General features: G+C 39.2%; 2 pseudogenes; both read right to left on the bottom strand.

The window, feature by feature from the left end:
- Window positions 1-9,798: 9,798 nt before the first annotated feature.
- Window positions 9,799-10,561, bottom strand: Nrbf2-ps1 (nuclear receptor binding factor 2, pseudogene 1; annotated as a pseudogene).
- On the bottom strand, window positions 17,684-18,635 carry Or51b6c-ps1 (olfactory receptor family 51 subfamily B member 6C, pseudogene 1; annotated as a pseudogene).

The following is a 20,401-nucleotide window of genomic DNA, read 5'->3' on the forward strand; positions in this document are numbered from 1 at the left end:
TTTGTGTGTGTGTGTGTGTGTGTGTGTGTGTGTGTGTGTGTGTGTGTGTGTGTTGAGATAACCATGAAACCATGAAAAGAGGAGTCCTCCATTCTGGGAAAGCACACTTGCTCACTTTCTTATTCTCATGAATTGGTTCCTTTGAGGGAAGCAGACATTAGCAGCCCTAGGGAGAGGTCAACAGCCACATAGGTGAATTTGGAAGCACACTCTAGGCCCAGACGACATCTGAACTGAAAGCTCAAAGGATACGCACCCTGCAAAGCTCGCTGACTCCAAACAGTGTGGGATAAGATTGCTTCCTTTATACTTCTAGGTTTGGGGACAAATTGTTATTTAGGAAATAGGTAACCAATGCAAAAAGATTTTTTTTTGAGATGAATTGTCATCACTTTTTTGCCTCAAGGGCAACTCCCCAACAGTGGTCTTTGTAAAAAACACCATCCTTTAAAATCTTTTACAGTATTGTTAGGGAAATCTTTTTTAAGTATTTTATTGGATATTTTTTATTTACATTTCAAATATTATTCCCTTTTCCTGATTTCCCATCATAAGCCCCGTATCCCATCCCACTCTCCTTATTCTAAAAGTTGTTCCCCATCCCTAACCAACTGCCTTCCTGCCTCTCTACCCTGACATTCCCCTACACTGGTGGGGGTCCAGCCTGGGCAAGACCAAGATCTTCTCCTCCCATTGGTGCCCAACAAGGTCATCCTTTGCTCCATATGCAGTTGGAGCCCAGGGTCTGTCCATGTATAGACTTTGGGTAGTGGTTTAGTCTCTGGGAGCTCTGGTTGGTTGGTATTATTGTACTTAGGGGTTTCAAGTCCCTTCAGCTCCTTCAATCCTTTCTCTAATTTCTCAAATGGGAACCCATTCTCAGTTAAATGGTTTGCTGCTAGAATTCACCTCTGTATTTATCACGCTCTGGCTGACACTCTTGGGAGAAAGCTATATCAGGCTACTGTCAGCATGCACTCCTTGGCTTCATCAATATTGTCCAGTTTTGGAGGCTGTATGCATATGGGCTGGATCCCCAGGTGAATCTGGCTCTAAATGGCCATTCCTTTAGTCTCGGCTCCAAACTTTGTCTCCAAATTCCCTCCTATGAATATTTCTATTCTCCCTTTTAAGGAGGACTGAAACATTTGTTCCTTGGTCTTATTTGTCCATATGTGGGCTTTTTGTGGTTGTTATTGTTATTGTTATTGGGTTACCTCACACAGGAAAATATTTTCTTTTTTTTGCTTTTTTTTTTATTAACTTGAGTATTTCTTATATACATTTCAAGTGTTATTCCCTTTCCCGGTTTCCGGGCAAACATCCCCCTCCCCCCTCCCCTTCCTTATGGGTGTTCCCCTCCCAACCCTCCCCCCATTGCCGCCCTCCCCCCATAGTCTAGTTCACTGGGGGTTCAGTCTTACCAGGACCCAGGGCTTCCCCTTCCACTGGTGCTCTTACAAGGATATTCATTGCTACCTATGGGGTCAGAGTCCAGGGTCAGTCCATGTACAGTCTTTAGGTAGTGGCTTAGTCCCTGGAAGCTCTGGTTGCTTGACATTGTTGTACTTTTGGGGTCTCGAGCCCCTTCAAGCTCTTCCAGTTCTTTCTCTATTCCTTCAACGGGGGACCTATTCTCAGTTCAGTGGTCTGCTGCTGGCATTCGCCTCTGTATTTGCTGTATTCTGGCTGTGTCTCTCTGGAGCGATCTACATCCGGCTCCTGTCTGTCTGCATTTCTTTGCTTCATCCATCTTGTCTAATTGGGTGGCTGTATATGTATGGGCCACATGTGGGGCAGGCTCTGAATGGGTGTTCCTTCAGTCTCTGTTTTAATCTTTGCCTCTCCCTTACCTGCCAAGGGTATTCTTTTTCCTCATTTAAAGAAGGAGTGTAGCATTCACATTTTGATCATCCATCTTGAGTTTCATTTGCTCTAGGCATCTAGGGTAATTCAAGCATTTGGGCTCATAGCCACTTATCAATGAGTGCATACCATGTATGTCTTTCTGTGATTGGGTTAGCTCACTCAGGATGATGTTTTCCAGTTCCAACCATTTGCCTACGAATTTCATAAACTCGTTGTTTTTGATAGCTGAGTAATATTCCATTGTGTAGATGTACCACATTTTCTGTATCCATTCCTCTGTTGAAGGGCATCTGGGTTCTTTCCAGCTTCTGGCTATTATAAATAAGGCTGCAATGAACATAGTGGAGCACGTGTCTTTTTTATATGTTGGGGCATCTTTTGGGTATATGCCCAAGAGAGGTATAGCTGGATCCTCAGGCAGTTCAATGTCCAATTTTCTGAGGATTCTCCAGACTGATTTCCAGAATGGTTGTACCAGTTTGCAATCCCACCAACAATGGAGGAGTGTTCCTCTTCCTCCACATCCTCGCCAGCATCTGTTGTCCCCTGAGTTTTTTATCTTAGCCATTCTCACTGGTGTGAGGTGAAATGTCAGGGTGGTTTTGATTTGCATTTCCCTTATGACTAAAGATGTTGAACATTTCTTTAGGTGTTTCTCAGCCATCCGGCATTCCTCAGCTGTGAATTCTTTGTTTAGCTCTGAACCCCATTTTTAATAGGGTTATTTGTTTCCCTGCGGTCTAACTTCTTGAGTTCTTTGTATATTTTGGATATAAGGCCTCTATCTGTTGTAGGATTGGTAAAGATCTTTTCCCAATCTGTTGGTTGCCGTTTTGTCCTAACCACAGTGTCCTTTGCCTTACAGAAGCTTTGCAGTTTTATGAGATCCCATTTGTCGATTCTTGATCTTAGAGCGTAAGCCATTGGTGTTTTGTTTAGGAAATTTTTTCCAGTGCCCATGTGTTCCAGATGCTTCCCTAGTTTTTCTTCTATTAGTTTGAGTGTGTCTGGTTTGATGTGGAGGTCCTTGATCCACTTTGACTTAAGCTTTGTACAGGGTGATAAGCATGGATCGATCTGCATTCTTCTACATGTTGACCTCCAGTTGAACCAGCACCATTTGCTGAAAATGCTATCTTTTTTCCATTGGATGGTTTTGGCTCCTTTGTCAAAAATCAAGTGACCATAGGTGTGTGGGTTCATTTCTGGGTCTTCAATTCTATTCCATTGGTCTATCTGTCTGTCTCTGTACCAATACCACACAGTTTTTATCACTATTGCTCTGTAATACTGCTTGAGTTCAGGGATAGTGATTCCCCCTGAAGTCCTTTTATTGTTGAGGATAGCTTTAGCTATCCTGGGTTTTTTGTTATTCCAGATGAATTTGCAAATTGTTCTGTCTAACTCTTTGAAGAATTGGATTGGTATTTTGATGGGGATTGCATTGAATCTGTAGATTGCTTTTGGTAAAATGGCCATTTTTACTATATTAATCCTGCCAATCCATGAGCATGGGAGATCTTTCCATCTTCTGAGGTCTTCTTCAAGTTCTTTCCTCAGTGTCTTGAAGTTCTTATTGTACAGATCTTTTACTTGCTTGGTTAAAGTCACACCAAGGTACTTTATATTATTTGGGTCCATTATGAAGGGTGTCGTTTCCCTAATTTCTTTCTCGGCTTGTTTCTCTTTTGTATAGAGGAAGGCAACTGATTTATTTGAGTTATTTTATACCCAGCCACTTTGCTGAAGTTGTTTATCAGCTTTAGTAGTTCTCTGGTGGAACTTTTGGGATCACTTAAATATGCTATCATGTCATCTGCAAATAGTGATATTTTGACCTCTTCTTTTCCGATCTGTATCCCCTTGATCTCCTTTTGTTGTCTGATTGCTCTGGCTAGAACTTCAAGAACTATATTGAATAAGTAGGGAGAGAGTGGGCAGCCTTGTCTAGTCCCTGATTTTAGTGGGATTGCTTCAAGTTTCTCTCCACTTAGTTTAATGTTAGCAGCTGGTTTGCTGTATATGGCTTTTACTATGTTTAGGTATGGGCCTTGAATTCTTATTCCTTCCAGGACTTTTATCATGAAGGGGTGTTGAATTTTGTCAAATGCTTTCTCAGCATCTAATGAAATGATCATGTGGTTCTGTTCTTTCAGTTTGTTTATATAATGGATCACGTTGATGGTTTTCCGTATATTAAACCATCCCTGCATGCCTGTGATGAAGCCTACTTGATCATGGTGGATGATTGTTTTGATGTGCTCTTGAATTCGGTTTGCCAGAATTTTATTGAGTATTTTTGCGTCGATATTCATAAGGGAAATTGGTCTGAAGTACTCTTTCTTTGTTGTGTCTTTGTGTGGTTTAGGTATAAGAGTAATTGTGGCTTCGTAGAAGGAATTCGGTAGTGATCCATCTGTTTCAATTTTGTGGAATAGTTTGGATAATATTGGTATGAGGTCTTCTATGACGGTTTGATAGAATTCTGCACTAAACCCGTCTGGACCTGGGCTCTTTTTGGTTGGGAGACCTTTAATGACTGCTTCTATTTCCTTAGGAGTTATGGGGTTGTTTAACTGGTTTATCTGTTCCTGATTTAACTTCGATACCTGGTATCTGTCTAGGAAATTGTCCATTTCCTGAAGATTTTCAAGTTTTGTTGAATATAGGTTTTTATAGTAAGATCTGATGATTTTTTGAATTTCCTCTGAATCTGTACTTATGTCCCCCTTTTCATTTCTGATTTTGTTAATTTGGACACACTCTCTGTGTCCTCCCGTTATTCTGGCTAAGGGTTTATCTATCTTGTTGATTTTCTCAAAGAACCAACTTTTGGTTCTGTTGATTCTTTCTATGGTCCTTTTTGTTTCTACTTGGTTGATTTCAGCTCTGAGTTTGATTATTTCCTGCCTTCTACTCCTCCTGGGTGTATTTGCTTCTTTTTGTTCTAGAGCTTTTAGGTGTGCTGTCAAGCTGCTGACATATGCTCTTTCCTGTTTCTTTCTGCAGGCACTCAGAGCTATGAGTTTTCCTCTTAGCACAGCTTTCATTGTTTCCCATAAGTTTGGGTATGTTGTACCTTCATTTTCATTAAATTCTAAAAAGTTTTTAATTTCTTTCTTTATTTCTTCCTTGACCAGGTTATCATTGAGTAGAGCATTGTTCAGTTTCCACGTATATGTGGGCATTCTTCCCTTATTGTTATTGAAGACCAGTTTTAGGCCGTGGTGGTCCGATAGCACGCATGGGATTATTTCTATCTTTCTATACCTGTTGAGGCCCGTTTTTTGACCAATTATATGGTCAATTTTGGAGAAAGTACCATGAGGAGCTGAGAAGAAGAAGGTATATCCTTTTGCTTTAGGATAGAATGTTCTATAAATATCCGTTAAGTCCATTTGGCTCATGACTTCTCTTAGTCTGTCGACATCACTGTTTAATTTCTGTTTCCATGATCTGTCCATTGATGCGAGTGGGGTGTTGAAATCTCCCACTATTATTGTGTGAGGTGCAATGTGTGTTTTGAGCTTTAGTAAGGTTTCTTTTACGTATGTAGGTGCCCTTGTATTTGGGGCATAGATATTTAGGATTGAGAGTTCATCTTGGTGGATTTTTCCTTTGATGAATATGAAGTGTCCTTCCTTATCTTTTTTGATGACTTTTAGTTGGAAATTGATTTTATTTGATATTAGAATGGCTACTCCAGCTTGCTTCTTCTGACCATTTGCTTGGAAAGTTGTTTTCCAGCCTTTCACTCTGAGGTAGTGTCTGTCTTTGTCTGAGGTGTGTTTCCTGTAGGCAGCAGAATGCAGGGTCCTCGTTGCGTATCCAGTTTGTTAATCTATGTCTTTTTATTGGGGAGTTGAGGCCATTGATATTGAGAGATATTAAGGAATAGTGATTATTGCTTCCCTTTATATTCATATTTGGATGTGAGGTTATGTTTGTGTGCTTTCATTCTCTTTGTTTTGTTGCCAAGATGATTAGTTTCTTGCTTCTAGGGTATAGCTTGCCTCCTTATGTTGGGCTTTACCATTTATTATCCTTTGTAGTGCTGGATTTGTAGAAAGTTATTGTGTAAATTTGGTTTTGTCATGGAATAGCTTGGTTTCTCCATCAATGTTAATTGAGAGTTTTGCTGGATACAGTAACCTGGGCTGGCATTTGTGTTCTCTAGGGTCTGTATGACATCAGTCCAAGATCTTCTGGCCTTCATAGTTTCTGGCGAGAAGTCTGGTGTGGTTCTGATAGGTCTCCCTTTATATGTTACTTGACCTTTTTCCCTTACTGCTTTTAATATTCTTTCTTTATTTTGTGCGTTTGGTGTTTTGACAATTATGTGACGGGAGGTGTTTCTTTTCTGGTCCAATCTATTTGGAGTTCTGTAGGCTTCTTGTATGTCTATGGGTATCTCTTTTTTTAGGTTAGGGAAGTTTTCTTCTATGATTTTGTTGAAGATATTTACTGGTCCTTTGAGCTGGGAGTCTTTACTCTCTTCTATACCTATTATCCTTAGGTTTGATCTTCTCATTGAGTCCTGGATTTCCTGTATGTTTTGGACCAGTAGCTTTTTCCGCTTTGCATTATCTTTGACAGTTGAGTCAATGATTTCTATGGAATCTTCTGCTCCTGAGATTCTCTCTTCCATCTCTTGTATTCTGTTGGTGAAGCTTGTATCTACAGCTCCTTGTCTCTTCTTTTGGTTTTCTATATCCAGGGTTGTTTCCATGTGTTCTTTCTTGATTGCTTCTATTTCCATTTTTAATTCCTTCAACTGTTTGATTGTGTTTTCCTGGAATTCTTTCAGGGATTTTTGTGTCTCCTCTCTATGGGATTCTACTTGTTTATTTATGTTTTCCTGGAATTCTTTCAGGCATTTTTGCGATTCCTCTCTGTAGGCTTCTACTTGTTCTCTAAGGGAGTTCTTCACGTCTTTCTTGAAGTCCTCCAGCATCATGATCAAAAATGATTTTGAAACTAGATCTTGCTTTTCTGGTGTGTTTGGATATTCCATGTTTGTTTTGATGGGAGAATTGGGCTCTGATGGTGCCATGTAGTCTTGGTTTCTGTTGCTTGGGTTCCTGCGCTTGCCTCTTGCCATCAGATTATCTCTAGTGTTACTTTGTTCTGCTATTTCTGACAGTGGCTAGACTGTCCTATAAGCCTGTGTGTCAGGAGTGCTGTAGACCTGTTTTCCTGTTTTCTTTCAGCCAGTTATGGGGACAGAGTGTTCTGCTTTCGGGCGTGTAGTTTTTCCTCTCTACAGGTCTTCAGCTGTTCCTGTGGGCCTGTGTCTTGAGTTCAGCAGGCAGCTTTCTTGCAGCAGAAAATTTGGTCTTACCTGTGGTCCCAAGTCTCAAGTTCGCTCGTGGGGTGCTGCCCACGGGCTCTCTGCAGCGGCAGCAACCAGGAAGACCTGTGCCGCTGTTTCTGGGAGCTTCAGTGCATCAGGGTTCCAGATGGTCTTTGGCTTTTTCCTCTGGTGTCCGAGATGTGTGTGCAGAGAGCAGTCTCTTCTGGTTTCCCAGGCTTGTCTGCCTCTCTGAAGGTTTAGCTCTCCCTCCCCCACTTTGTCACCTTTACAGGCCTTGACAAGACTTTTTGAGGGTAACTTCTTGCCTGATTCCTATCTCCAGAGTGACTTTAGATTTAACTCCACCTTAAAGAAGCTAACAATGCTTTCAGAAAGGAGTCTAGTATAACTGTTCTCTGAGAGGCTCTACTCAGCAGCTGACTGAAACAGACACAGAGACCCACAGCCAAACATTGGATGGGGACAGAGACTTGATGTGCCAGGCTGGGGGATACCCAAGGGGAGCTTCCTCCCTTTCAGAGGAGAAGGGGAGTCAGGAAAATATTTTCTAATTCCAAACATTTGCCTATGAATTTCATGATGTCATTGATAGTGATTGCTGAGTAGCTCTCCATTGTGTAGGTGTACCATATTTTTGTATACATTCCTCTGTTTAAGGACATCTGGGTTCTTTCCAGCTTCTGGCTATTATAAATAAGGCTGCTATGAACATAGTGGAGCATGTGTCTTTTTTATATGTTGGGGCATCTTTTGGGTATATGGCCAAGAGAGGTATAGCTGAGTCCTCAGGTAGTTCAATGTCCAATTTTCTGAGGAACCTCCAGACTGATTTCCAGAATGGTTGTACCAGTCTGCAATCCCACCAACAATGGAGGAGTGTTCCTCTTTCTCCACATCCTCGCCAGCATCTGTCATCATCTGAGTTTGTCAACTTAGCCAAAATGACTAGCATGAGGTGGAATCTCAGGGTTCAGGATGTTGAACATTTCTTTAGGTACTTCTTAGACATTCAATATTCCTCAGCTGAGAATTCTTTGTTCAGCTCTGTGTCCTATTTTTATAAAATTATTTGGCTTTCTAGAGTCTAACTTCTTGAGTTTTTCGTGTATGCTGGATATTGGCCCTCTATCTTATGTAGGATTGGTAAAGATCTTTTCCCAATCTGTTGATTGTCGTTTTGTCCTCATGAGAGTAACCTTTGCCTTACAGAAGATTTGCGATTTTATGAGGTCTCACTTGTCAATTCTTGATCTTAAAGCATAAGTCATTGGTGTTCTATTCAGGAAATTTTCCACAGTATCTGTGTGTTCGAGGCTCTTCCCCACTTTTTCTTCTATTATTTTGGCTATATCTGGCTTTATGTGAAGGTCCTTGATCCACTTGGACTTAACCTATGTACAGGTCCATAAGAATGGGTCAATTTGCATTCTTCTACATGCTGAACTCCAGTTGAAATAGCATCATTTGATGAAAATGCTATCTTTTTTCCACCAGATGGTTTTAGCTCTATTGTCAAAGATCAAGTGAGTACAGGTCTGTGGGTTCATTTCTGGGTCTTCAATTCTATTACATTGATCTACCTGACTGTTTCCAAACTAATACCATACAGTTTTTATCACTATTGTTCTGTAATACTGCTTGAGTTCAGGGATGGTGATTACCCCAGAAGTTCTTTTATTGTTGAGTATAGTTTTCACTATCCTCGGTTTTTTGTTATTCAAAAATAATTTGCAAACTGCTCTTTTTAACTCTATGAAAAATGAGTTGGAATTTTGATGGGGACTGCATTGAATCTGTAGATTGGTTTTGGCAAAATGGCCATTTTTTATGAAACACAATTATTTTATTGATTTCTTACAATCAAATACTGCTAACTAGCATTACTTTCACACATGCATCATTCAGAATGAAGGAAGAGTTCCTCAGTATTTTCAAATGATGCATCATATAACACAAAGTTAGAACTGAAAATGCACCCTGATTAATTATGTAAACTGGTAATTTTTTTTAAAAGCGTAACTAATAATTTGGTTCCTTTCTTCATAAAATGGAAATTTAAATATTTCTCCTGATAGTCTTGAGGTTATCATCATGTTATGAGCAGTGCAAACCGTGGCACGTACAGTTCCATCTGGAAGCGTGTATCTTACACACCCTATCTTAAACAAACAAAATGTGCATGAAATGCATACAGTCAACGCATGATAGAAAGCATGTTCCAAATACAAGTGAGCCTCTCAGGCCACCATAGTTAGCTTTTGCATTATCATTTATGGCATTATAGATTAATTACACATGACATATTTTTATACATTTAACCCTGAAGATAAAAAAAATAACTGTTTGAAAAATTATTCCAGGTAGCCATTTGGTTTGTAGCATAAGAAAGCGACCTGCAAGAGTTCAGTGTCTGCCAAGTCGGAATCATGAGCTTTAGTCGTGAAGAAGATAAGTGATGTTTCACAGTGATTTTCCCAGGTCCTGGCACCGCCTCTTCTCCCACAGCACACGGGATGAAGGAGCATCTCTGGCATCTCTGGCATCTCTGGCCTCCCTAGGGGCGTGGCTTTCCCTTTGTGTTTTCTGCTGGATTAGCTGTGTGGCCAGCCTTCCATTCAGTCCTTTATGAATCCTTTCAGAATGTCCTCCGAGAGCTCCATCAGAGGAAGTTCTGGAGACGGAAAATCCAGAGGCGGGAGGTTGGGCATTGGAATGTCCTTGGCTTCTGGGTGTTACCTGCAAACTTCTGCCAGGTGGAAGAGGCAGTGACGGTGTCCGAGTGTGACTGCAAGCCCCACAGCTCCGACTTCTCTACAAAGTCCGCATCTGCGTCCAGCTCCTTCTCGGTTGGGCCCTTCAGGAGCCTGGCCTTTTCGGCCTTTAGCTGTTTATTTTCTTTCCTTAATCTTTCGTTCTCGGCCACAAGGAACTCCACGTGCCTCTTCAACTCTGCAGTCTTGGTTGCCTGCTCCTCTATAATCGTCTTATCATCTTTTGGGGCTTTGCTTCCAATACAGGGCTCTGAAGGCTCATTCTTTTGCTGAAGTAGAAATAGCAACGTGTCTGGATCCCAGTCAAAGACCCCCTGCACCTCAGGGAGGCGCTTCTCTGTGGAAGGGTCTGAGAAAGAAGAGGGCTCTGGCCTTCTGCATCCTCAGAGGGTCTGTGAGATGCCTGCAGGTGGGGGGCTTCATCCCGGTCTGTGCTCTGCTGCGCTTTCAACTGCTCCTCTGGCTTTGCTCTCTCCCACCTCTCCTGGATGACAAGAAGCTGTCTCATGTCCCTTTGCAGTTCCAGTGATAAGTGAGCCTGCTCAGACTGTGTCAGCTTCATGGCTTCAGAGAGATATGCTGTTGCCTTTTTGTGACAAGAAATCGCCTCTTCGTTGGTGAGCAAGGTTGAGGGGTTCTTCCATCACTTCCATAGACCCTGGGGTGAGCGGCGGCCCGAGGCGGAGCTGCCGCACGTGGGCACATTGGTGGGCAGCGAGGGCAGGGAGACAAGGTGGCTGGCAGGAGGTTCCTCGCAGAACCCGGAGCCGGCAGCCGACCATTTTTACTATATTATTCCTGCCAATCCATGAGCATGGGAAGTCTTTCCATCTTCTGAGATCTTCAATTTCTTTCTTCAGAGACTTGATGATTTGTCTTGTCATACAAATCTTTCACTTGCTTGGTTAGAGTCACGCTGAGGTATTATATTATTTGGGACTATTGTGAAGGGTGTCATTTCCCTAATTTCTTCCTCAGCCTGAACCTTTCAGCATAGGAAGGCTACTGATTTATTTGAGTTAATTTTATACCCATTCACTTTGCTGAAGTTGTTTATCAGGTTAAGTAGTTTTCTGGTGGAACTTTGGGGTCACTTCAATATACTATCATATCATCTGCAAATAATATTATGACTGCTTCCTTTCCCATTTGTATCCCTTTGACTTCCTTTCATTGTCTTATTCCTCTGGCTAGGACTTCAAGTACTGTATTGAGTAATTAGGGAGAGAGTGGGCAGCCTTGTCTAGTCCCTGATTTTAGAGGGATTGCTTCAAGTTTCTCTCCATTTAGTTTGGTGTTAGCTACTGATTTGCTGTATATTGCTTCCATTATGTTTAAAGATGGGCCTTGAATTTCTGATCTTTCCAAGACTTTTAACATGAAGGGGTGTTATGCATTCTCAGCCTCTAAGGAGATATCATGTAGTTTTTTTTTCTTTGAGTTGGTTTATATCGTGGATTACATTGATGGATTTCCATATATCGATCCATCCCTACATTCCTGGGATGAAGCCTACTTGATCACGATGGATGATCATTTTGATGTGTTCTTGGATTCGGTTTGCAGGAATTTTATTGAGTATTTTTGCATCGATATTCATAAGGAAAATTGGTCTGAAGTTCTTCTTCTTGTTGGGTCTTTGTGCAGTTTAGGTATAAGAATAATTGTGACTACGTAGAAGGAACTGGGTAGTGCTCCTTCTGTTTCTATTTTGTGGCATAGTTTGGACAGTATTTGTATGAGGTATTCCATGAAGGTCTGATAGAATTCTGCACTAAATACATTTGGACCTGGGCCTTTTGTTGTTGTTGTTTTTAGACTTTTAATAACTGCTTCTATTTCTGCAGGAGTTATGGGACAGTTTAGACGTTTTATCTGATCCTGATTTCACTTTGGTACCTGTATCTTTCTAGAAAATTATCAGTTTCATCAACATTTTCCAGGTTTTTGAATATAGGCCTTTGTAGTAGAATCTGATGATTTTCTGAATTTTCTCAGATTCTGTTGTTATGGCTTCCTTTTCATTTCTGATCTTGTTAATTTGGATACTCTCGCTTTCTGTCCTCTGGTTAGTCTGGCTAAGAGTTTACCTATCTTGTTGGTTTTCTCATAGAATCAGCTCCTGGGTTTTGTTGATTCTTTGTACAGTTCTTTTTGTTTCTACGTGGTTGATTTCAGCCCTCAGTTTGATTATTTTCTGCCTTCTACTCCTTTTGGGTGCATTTGCTTCTTTTTGTTCTAGAGCTTTATCTACTACTAAGGAATGCTTCAGAGGCTGTGGTGGAGCCAGAGCCTGTTGTGTCATGCAGAATGAGGCTCCATAAGACACACTTGAATCCATGTTTACCTCTTATACATTTTTCTGATTCCTCCATTCTCTCTGTCTTCAATATAAGACAGGAAAAAAAGGAAGAGAAAGAATTTGGGCATTGCCCAGCATAAGAAAAAAATGTAAAGATATTTAAAAATGCAATTGTCCTGCTTTGGAGTGTGCTGAACCAATTTGGGCAACAGAAATTGAATTTTTCAGGTACAAAAGTATATATGTATGCAAAACTAATGGGAAACAGTCCGTGGTCCTGACAAAAAGAGAAAGGAGGGTTTAGAAAAGGGTTGGGAAGGAGAGAAGGTAAAGGCAAAATGGTGTAATTGAATTAAAATCTCAAAACATAAAGAAATTATTTTCAAAAATTAAAATAATCTGAGAAGAGTACACAAAGTTGGAATAGTAGGAAATAGTGAATCAGTGAGGAGCTTGGAGGTTAAAACACCAAAAATGTATCTTATAAAAATTTCAAAGTATTACAAAAATATTATTTTAAAGTACTATTATATCAATATCCCTAATATTAGGAGCATACTTCGATATTAGCCTATGTACAAGAAGAAAAATGTTTCCTTTGATGTTGGACAGGTTCTCTGAATTCATTTTAAGAAAGAAATATACCCAGCTTTTAAGAAAGATTTTTTAATTTTTAAAAATAATTTATGTTTGAGTTTATAATATAATTGTATCATTTTCCTCTTCCTTTTCTTCTCTCCTGAGCAATTATATAGACTCATTCTTCTTCAAAATTATTGATTTTAATTGTTATTTTTATATATACATAGTCTTAAATATATTTATATCACGAGCTAAGTTGATATATCGTCACAGGTATATTTTCAGAAATGCCTGTTTGGTCTTAGATAATCAAATAGTATGCTCTTTCCTTGGGAAAACTATTTCCTCAGCTATCAGCATCCCATAGTTGCTTTTAGCATTGAGGGCTCATGAGCTCCCAAACACTCAACAATAACTTATCTCTTTGTCATCCTTGTTCAGGATATATTTAGGTAACCATTATTGGTGAATATCATGGATGCAGCTTTTGACAATTCTATGAAACTCAATCTCATAGAAAACTTCCTATTTCTCTTGCTCCTAAAATCTTTCCTCCCTCTCTTTCCCTATGATACCAGAGCCAAACCAGCAAAAGCCAATAAGAACTGAGCTTCACAACTCTTACATTTGATCTGTTGTAGTTTTCTGTAAAGGTCTCCAACTGTTGATACAAATTGAAATTTCCTTGATTAATGGTGAGAACTATATTTACCTAGTTGTGTGTGTGTGTGTGTGTGTGTGTGTGTGTGTGTGTGTGTGTGTGTGTGTGTATGTATGTAGTTAGGGGTTACGCTGCCATAGAAAGGTGGTGTTATAAATTCTCCTCAAATAGTCCTGGTGAGTTGGTTACATTTCTAAAACCAGAAATGACTTACCTCCTGTTGGGTGAGCCTCAAGTTCAAATAGAGAGCTGTTATTTACCACCAAGGTATTACTATCACTACTGCAACCTCAGAGTTATAGTACTATACTGGACAAAGTTATGGTTCATACGCACCAAAGTAGGGCAAGGCTAGTGGTTGTTTCCATCCTTTTGATGGTCATATGGTATGTTTTGATACTCTGAGTATTTGTCCTCTGGAAAGAGGATTGTTGAGAAGGCATCTCATGTATTCTAGACTTGCCTCAATCTTGCTATGTAGATGAGAATGGTCTTGAACACCTGTTCCTCAGGTTTCCACATCTCAGTTGATGGGACTGCAGGTATGCAGCACCATATCAAGTTACATAAAATTTGAGGACCTAAGTAAGAGCTTGTACATGCTAGGGAAACACTTGCCTGAGTGAGCTACGTCTTAACCAGGATAGTTTTGATATAATTAGATAATGCTACCATTTATGTTTTCCTTACCTTAGGAAACATTATAAAATAAAAGAGATGAAATCAAAATAACCAAGAATACACAGAGAAATATCCAGATCTATTCAAGTTTCAACTATCAACAATGTTGAAATTATACTTTTATTAAAAATAATCTATGTAGAAAGTTAAGTAATATGGTCCTAAGAGTTGTATTTTCTTGTCCTGTGTAAAGAATAAGTTACAATATATAAAAAGTTTTACATGAAAGTCAAACACAAAGCTAGGTTATTTTAAAAAAACAAAAACAGGAAGTAGTTCATTTTTAGCAGACTTTTCAGGTATCATATTTGTTTTATCATTTGTTTGCCTTGTTGGATGGTGGTTTAATTAGGGCCCTTTCCTGTGGTGAAACACCATGACCAAAGAAACTTGAGGAGAAAAGGGTTTGTTTGATTTCACTTCCAAATCACTGTTCATCATCAAATGAAGTCATGACAGGAGCTGAATTAAAAGGGGGAGGAACCTGGATAAAGGAGCTGATGCAGAAGCCATAGATAGGTGCTGCTGACTGGCTTACTCCTCAGGGTTTTCTCATCCTTCCTTTATTAGAACTCCGGACCACAAAGTCAGGATGGAATGACTCAAAATGAGCTATGTCCTTTACTATCCGATACTAATTAATAAAGACCTTAAGGCATCTCTCATTTCAGAGATCTCTATCTTATAAAATGTTGCCATAAAAAAGCAGAGTTAGTTTGTTTTTGTTTTAAGTTACTCATAATTTCCAGAAGATAAACAAAATTATCACAATTTTGTGGCATTGCTAGGATGACAGAGTCAAGAGACAGGATGCGGGGATATGAGAATTGAATGAGCCATCTCTGAATATTGTATGTATGATCCTAGAGGTTTATATTGCTAATAAATACATGTTTAGTAAGTTTTAAAAACCATCTGAGTTACAAATACTGATTTCTTTTTATGTTTAAATTTGAAATGGAATTCGATCACTGTCCCCTTTTTTTCCTCCAGAACTTCTCGATTATTTTTTCTCAAACCCTCTCATGTTCCTCACTATTGAGGTGATTGTCCCTTTTTTACTGTAATTGTTGCATGTCTAGGCACACACATACTCACACACAAATACATCTAAAAATTTATATGTATTTGATTTGTCTGTTTTATTGTTCAGTCCATTTTTCTTGTGTGTATCTACATGAGTTCAAGACAGACCACTCTGAATTGGACAACAGCAAGGGAGTTCCTCCCTAAGAGGCTAATACCTCTACACCAACAGCCATTAAGTGCCTGTACTTCTTCATGTGGGTTACACAATGAAAAATCTCCTATTCTATACTGATATGTCTATATAAAGTTATTGCTTATATCTTGTTTATGCAGCCATTTATAAAAGAGATTCCACAGCAAAATCCCTTGGATCCAGGCTCTGAAAATATTTCCACTTTGTTTTCTAGGATGCTCACTGCCGTAGATATGCAAGCATTGATGTAGATGTATCCACTTGGGCTGAGTTCCTGATGAACTGTTAATTTCTGCAAAGTGTCCAGTTGAGGTTTTCTATGATACCCTCCACTTGATGTGGGAAGAAGAGTTTCTTTGATGATGAGTAATACTACTATATCCAAGAATTTGGAGTTAGGGGTCATAAAAGAGACAACAGGCCTTATTTGGATTTCTGGGTATGGGTTTTCTCACTCATTATAACCTTTTCAAAGTCCATTCATTTACCTGCATATTCCATTATTTTATTTTTATTTACAGTTGAGTAGTTTCATCATTATGTATTTTATCACATCTTTCTTCTGAGTTTATCTCCTGAAGAATGTTTGGTTTTATTTTTCAACACTTTGCAACTGTGAATAGAGCAACTATACAGATCACTGAGCAAATATTTGCTCTTTAAGAGGCCATGGAATAACAAGCACCATTTACTCATGCCAAAAGTGATCAAAATTAACCTCAAAAGGAATTTTGAGCAAAAAATGATCATTTATTTTTTATTTACTATTGACTCCATCCTCTCTCTTCTTACCATGGGAAAAAAATGAGTAGGAATAGCAATGTCTGGAACTCTGTGCACCAGAATTTACAGATAGTATTACCTGTGCAGTTCTGCAAATAGGACTGTTTATCATATTACTATAAAAATGCCTGCTTCTCCTCAGCGTTAACCGGAATCAACAAGATAATGGTTGTATGCACTAGAATTATATATCTGGCTTAAATATCTTCTGTTGACTTTGTTATTTGATAAATGTTTGCCAAAACTGTACCTGGGCAGACTTTTCACTGCCATACTTTTCCTATAATAATCAGTGTGAATTGAGGGCTCTGTCCAGGTCATTTCACTATGTGCAAGTTTCTAAAAGGAATCGCTTCTTGGCCTTTTGGCTAACATCCTATGAACCTTACATGGCAACTTGGAGATACAGTACCCTACACCCACCACCATCAAGCCTACAAAAGTCAGAAACAATATAGCTAACCTCCAGAAAATATAAGACAATCTAGTAGATTCATTCACAGGGCAAAAATAATGTGTAGTTAACAGGCACACAATTGTGCCCCCAGGGGCACCAAGGAACAAGATTTGGCATGGGTTCAGGTGATAAAGGAGACCAAAGGGGACTTCTTCTTAGTGTGAGTATGAAGGGGCTTTGCAGGCCAAACACAGGCCCTACAGAACCCCACTTCCAAGTGGACAAAAGTCCCCACCTCACCCCCACCTCTGCACACGGAAAAGGTTATTATCAGGCTAATTTAAAACACATTGCTTTCATTGAAATCAAACACAATTAACTGATTATTTTAGCCACCCAGCAGAGCCTTTGGTGGGATTTTGAAAACCAAAGAAAAAGGCCATAACTTCTGGAGGGTTCAAAGAACAGTCAGGCACATTTTATCAGCCCAATTGTTTCAGAGGTCAGTGGTTTTTTGAAGAAGTGAAGGGTGGGAAGGTCCTCAGAGAGGATCTGTCTACCTTCATCCCTTGACAAGTGGGAACACAACAGCTGGTCTGAAGGGACCTGCCTTAGCTGTTTCGAGTGGGGTCAATGTCAGGACAAGACTGTGAGAGTCTTGGTTTAAATCCCAGTACTATTTCAATTAAATCTCCCAGCAAATTAAAAAAAAAAGAAGAAGAAGTTTCCAGAAGGAGAAACCTGTCTCATTTAAGCAGAAATGTTGAAAGACTTAACCCTATGTATTTACAGGCAACATGGAAAATTATGATTTTGATCCAAATACGTGTATATTCTAATCTCAAAGACTACATATGAATGTACAAATCAGCGACCATAAATTCACCAAACCAGATAACATACCTTATTGAATCACTTAACATGGAAGTGAGATCTCTACATAATGCTTCAAGTTCTGAACATATTATGCAAAAATAAATCAATAATAACAGTCTAGTATCAGGCACCTTAATTGGTTTCTACTAAAGTAATTTACTTGCTTTCTCCTACATGAACTGCTGTCAACTTGATCAAATTTCAAGAATAGTTCTCAGAGAGTTATCAGATTCGAGTTCTAGAATAAGACAGTGAGAACAAGCGAAGCAAACTGATCTGAATCTGCTTGGTCTTAATGCTGAAGATGACAGGGTTCATAAAAGGGGGGAAGAGGAAGTAGATATAACTCATTGTGATATGAACAATATGAGGAATATTCTTACCAAACCTGTGAATAAATGTCAAACCAACCACAGTGACATAGAAAACCAGGATGCAACAGATGTGGGAGACACATGTGTTGAGAGCTTTAGCCCTCTCATCTGTAGAAGCAATGCCCATGACAGTCTTGAGAATCAAAATGTAAGAAAAACAAATAATAAAAAAATCCAAGAGTCCTGAGAAAAATACAACCACAACTGGATAGAGATGATTGAATGTGATGTCAGCAGGCTAGCTTGATGATATCTTGGTGTAGACAGAAAGCATGGGAGAGTACATGGGATTGACAATAGGGAAACCAGTGCAGGCGAATGATTATTGGCATGATTGACAGACCAGCCCTCATCACTACACCTATGCCAATCTTTATTACCCTAGTATCAGTAAGGATGGTGGTATACCTTAATGGGTTGCGAATGGCAACAAAACAATCATAGGCCATGGCAAGCAAGACCCCTGACTCCACAATAGAGAGAGTATGGATAAAGTAGGCCTGAGAGAAGCAGGCTCCATGGCCAATTTCCCTGTGATTTAACCACAGTACACCCAGAACTGTGGGCATGGTGGTCAGTGTTACTCCAAGATCCGTAGCTGCCAACATACCTAAGAAATATTACATGGGTTCATGGAGGTTATGGTCATCTTTAATGAGGAAAAGGAGGGTGCCATTGCCAAGCAGGATGGAGATATAAGCCATCAGTAATGGGAGAGAGATCAGGTGATGGGCTTTCTCCAGACCTGGGAAGCCACTGAGCAGGAATGGACAGCTTGAGGTGTTGAGCCAAATTACAGGCATTGCAGGTACAAATTTGCCTCAGGTAAAATGATAGGCAACAGTTCTTCAGAGTTTGCCTCTTGAAGATGCTACCTTCTGTGTGGATATTCAGAGCTATTGTTTTTCAACAACAATGGTAATTCAATCATTCCCGGGGACGTTCTAGATATGGAAAAAAAGCATATACAAATAACAGCTCCATGAAATTTTTGAGATTATTTCGAGAGTACTGAAATGTACAATAGAGACAAGCTATGTATGAAGAATAGACCTAGATCGGCAGTTTTCAACCTGTGGGTAAGGAACCCTGTGGGTTTACATGACGTTTTCACAGGATTCCCACATCAGATATCCTGCATATCAGATATTTATGATTCATAGCAGAAGCAAAATTATAGTTATGAAGTAGCAACAAAAATAGTTTTAGAGTTAGGGGTTCACTACAAGAGAAACTGTATTTAAAAAGTCACAGCATTAAGAAGGTTAAGAACTATTGTTGTAGATGAAATCTTTGTAAATCCAATAAATTCATATAAAGTAAAGCAAGAAGTCGCTATAACTGAGCAGCATTCTGACAGTGTTGGTGTTTACAACGTATTTTTCATGGTATTATCTTTACTGAAAGTGTTTGCCAGAATAAATGAGACCTAGAAAGTCAGAACACATCTAAGTATTGTTTAAGAATCAAATAATAATAGCTAATTGCAAAATAATATAATCACATAAACAAATACATAAAAGACAGTTAAGTTTACATGATAAATGTATCTAGAAGAATTACTCAGTTGATGAAATTTTAGCGTTTGGAGTGAATACAAGATGACAGAAAACTGACTTTTAAGCAATACCACAACTTATAAATATGTCTTTTTTTTAGCAGGACACTCTTCTAGTATACGCTAGCTTCTCATAACCTGTTTCCCAAAACTATGTTATCATGTATTGTTTATTAATAGATTTCATTGTATATAATATTTATAATGTATACACAGCAAAAGAAGAGGCTCACTTGAAAGCATATATAAATATATGGCTATGACATCACTTACTTAGAAAAGCACAAATAGAAAGTGGTTAGACATACCTGCATGAATGTAATTATTATTTGAAAAATTCATACATGCATGTAGGTTTTCTTTTAAAGGCTATGGCTTTAGATGGGATTTAATGGTACTGAGAAGGCTTTGGGATTCAGAATTCTAGGATACCATTGGATACATATAGGCAGTTGGGTTTCAGCATCACTCAGAAATATGTGGCCATATACTTTTCTGTTTGGTATAGACTATTCACCATACTGAATCTTAATGTACTTTCAGACATTACTGACATGATCTCTTTGCATTGGGAGAACATGTCTCCTAGATGGCTGGACTTCACTCTTCAAGATTCGGGTGTCATGTCACTGCCAATGCTTTCTAATGGTACTGAAATTGAGGAGCCACGTAAGATCTGTGGTTGTCATTTATTAAGGATGTTATGGATTCCTGTCTTCATCCTGCTTTTAACATGAAGAATGAGAATAAATAAAAATGGTTAAACAGAATGACTTTCTCGCCTTGAATGTTGTATTACAAAAGTTGCAGTGGACACACATCTGTATTATTCATCCTGAGAGTTTCCAAGTCATCCTATTTTCTTATGAAGCCTATAAAGAAGAGAATGAAATGATGCAGGGAGGTTTGAATTTAAGCAAATATACTGCACTGGATTTCAGTTGAGCAGCAAACGTTTTGCCCAGAAAGTAAGGAAAAGTAAATCAGAAATCTTGACATTTCTGAAGTTGA

Source organism: Rattus norvegicus, chromosome 1, assembly GCF_021556685.1.
Source record: "Rattus norvegicus strain SHRSP/BbbUtx chromosome 1, alternate assembly SHRSP_T2T, whole genome shotgun sequence".
Taxonomy (NCBI): domain Eukaryota; kingdom Metazoa; phylum Chordata; class Mammalia; order Rodentia; family Muridae; genus Rattus; species Rattus norvegicus.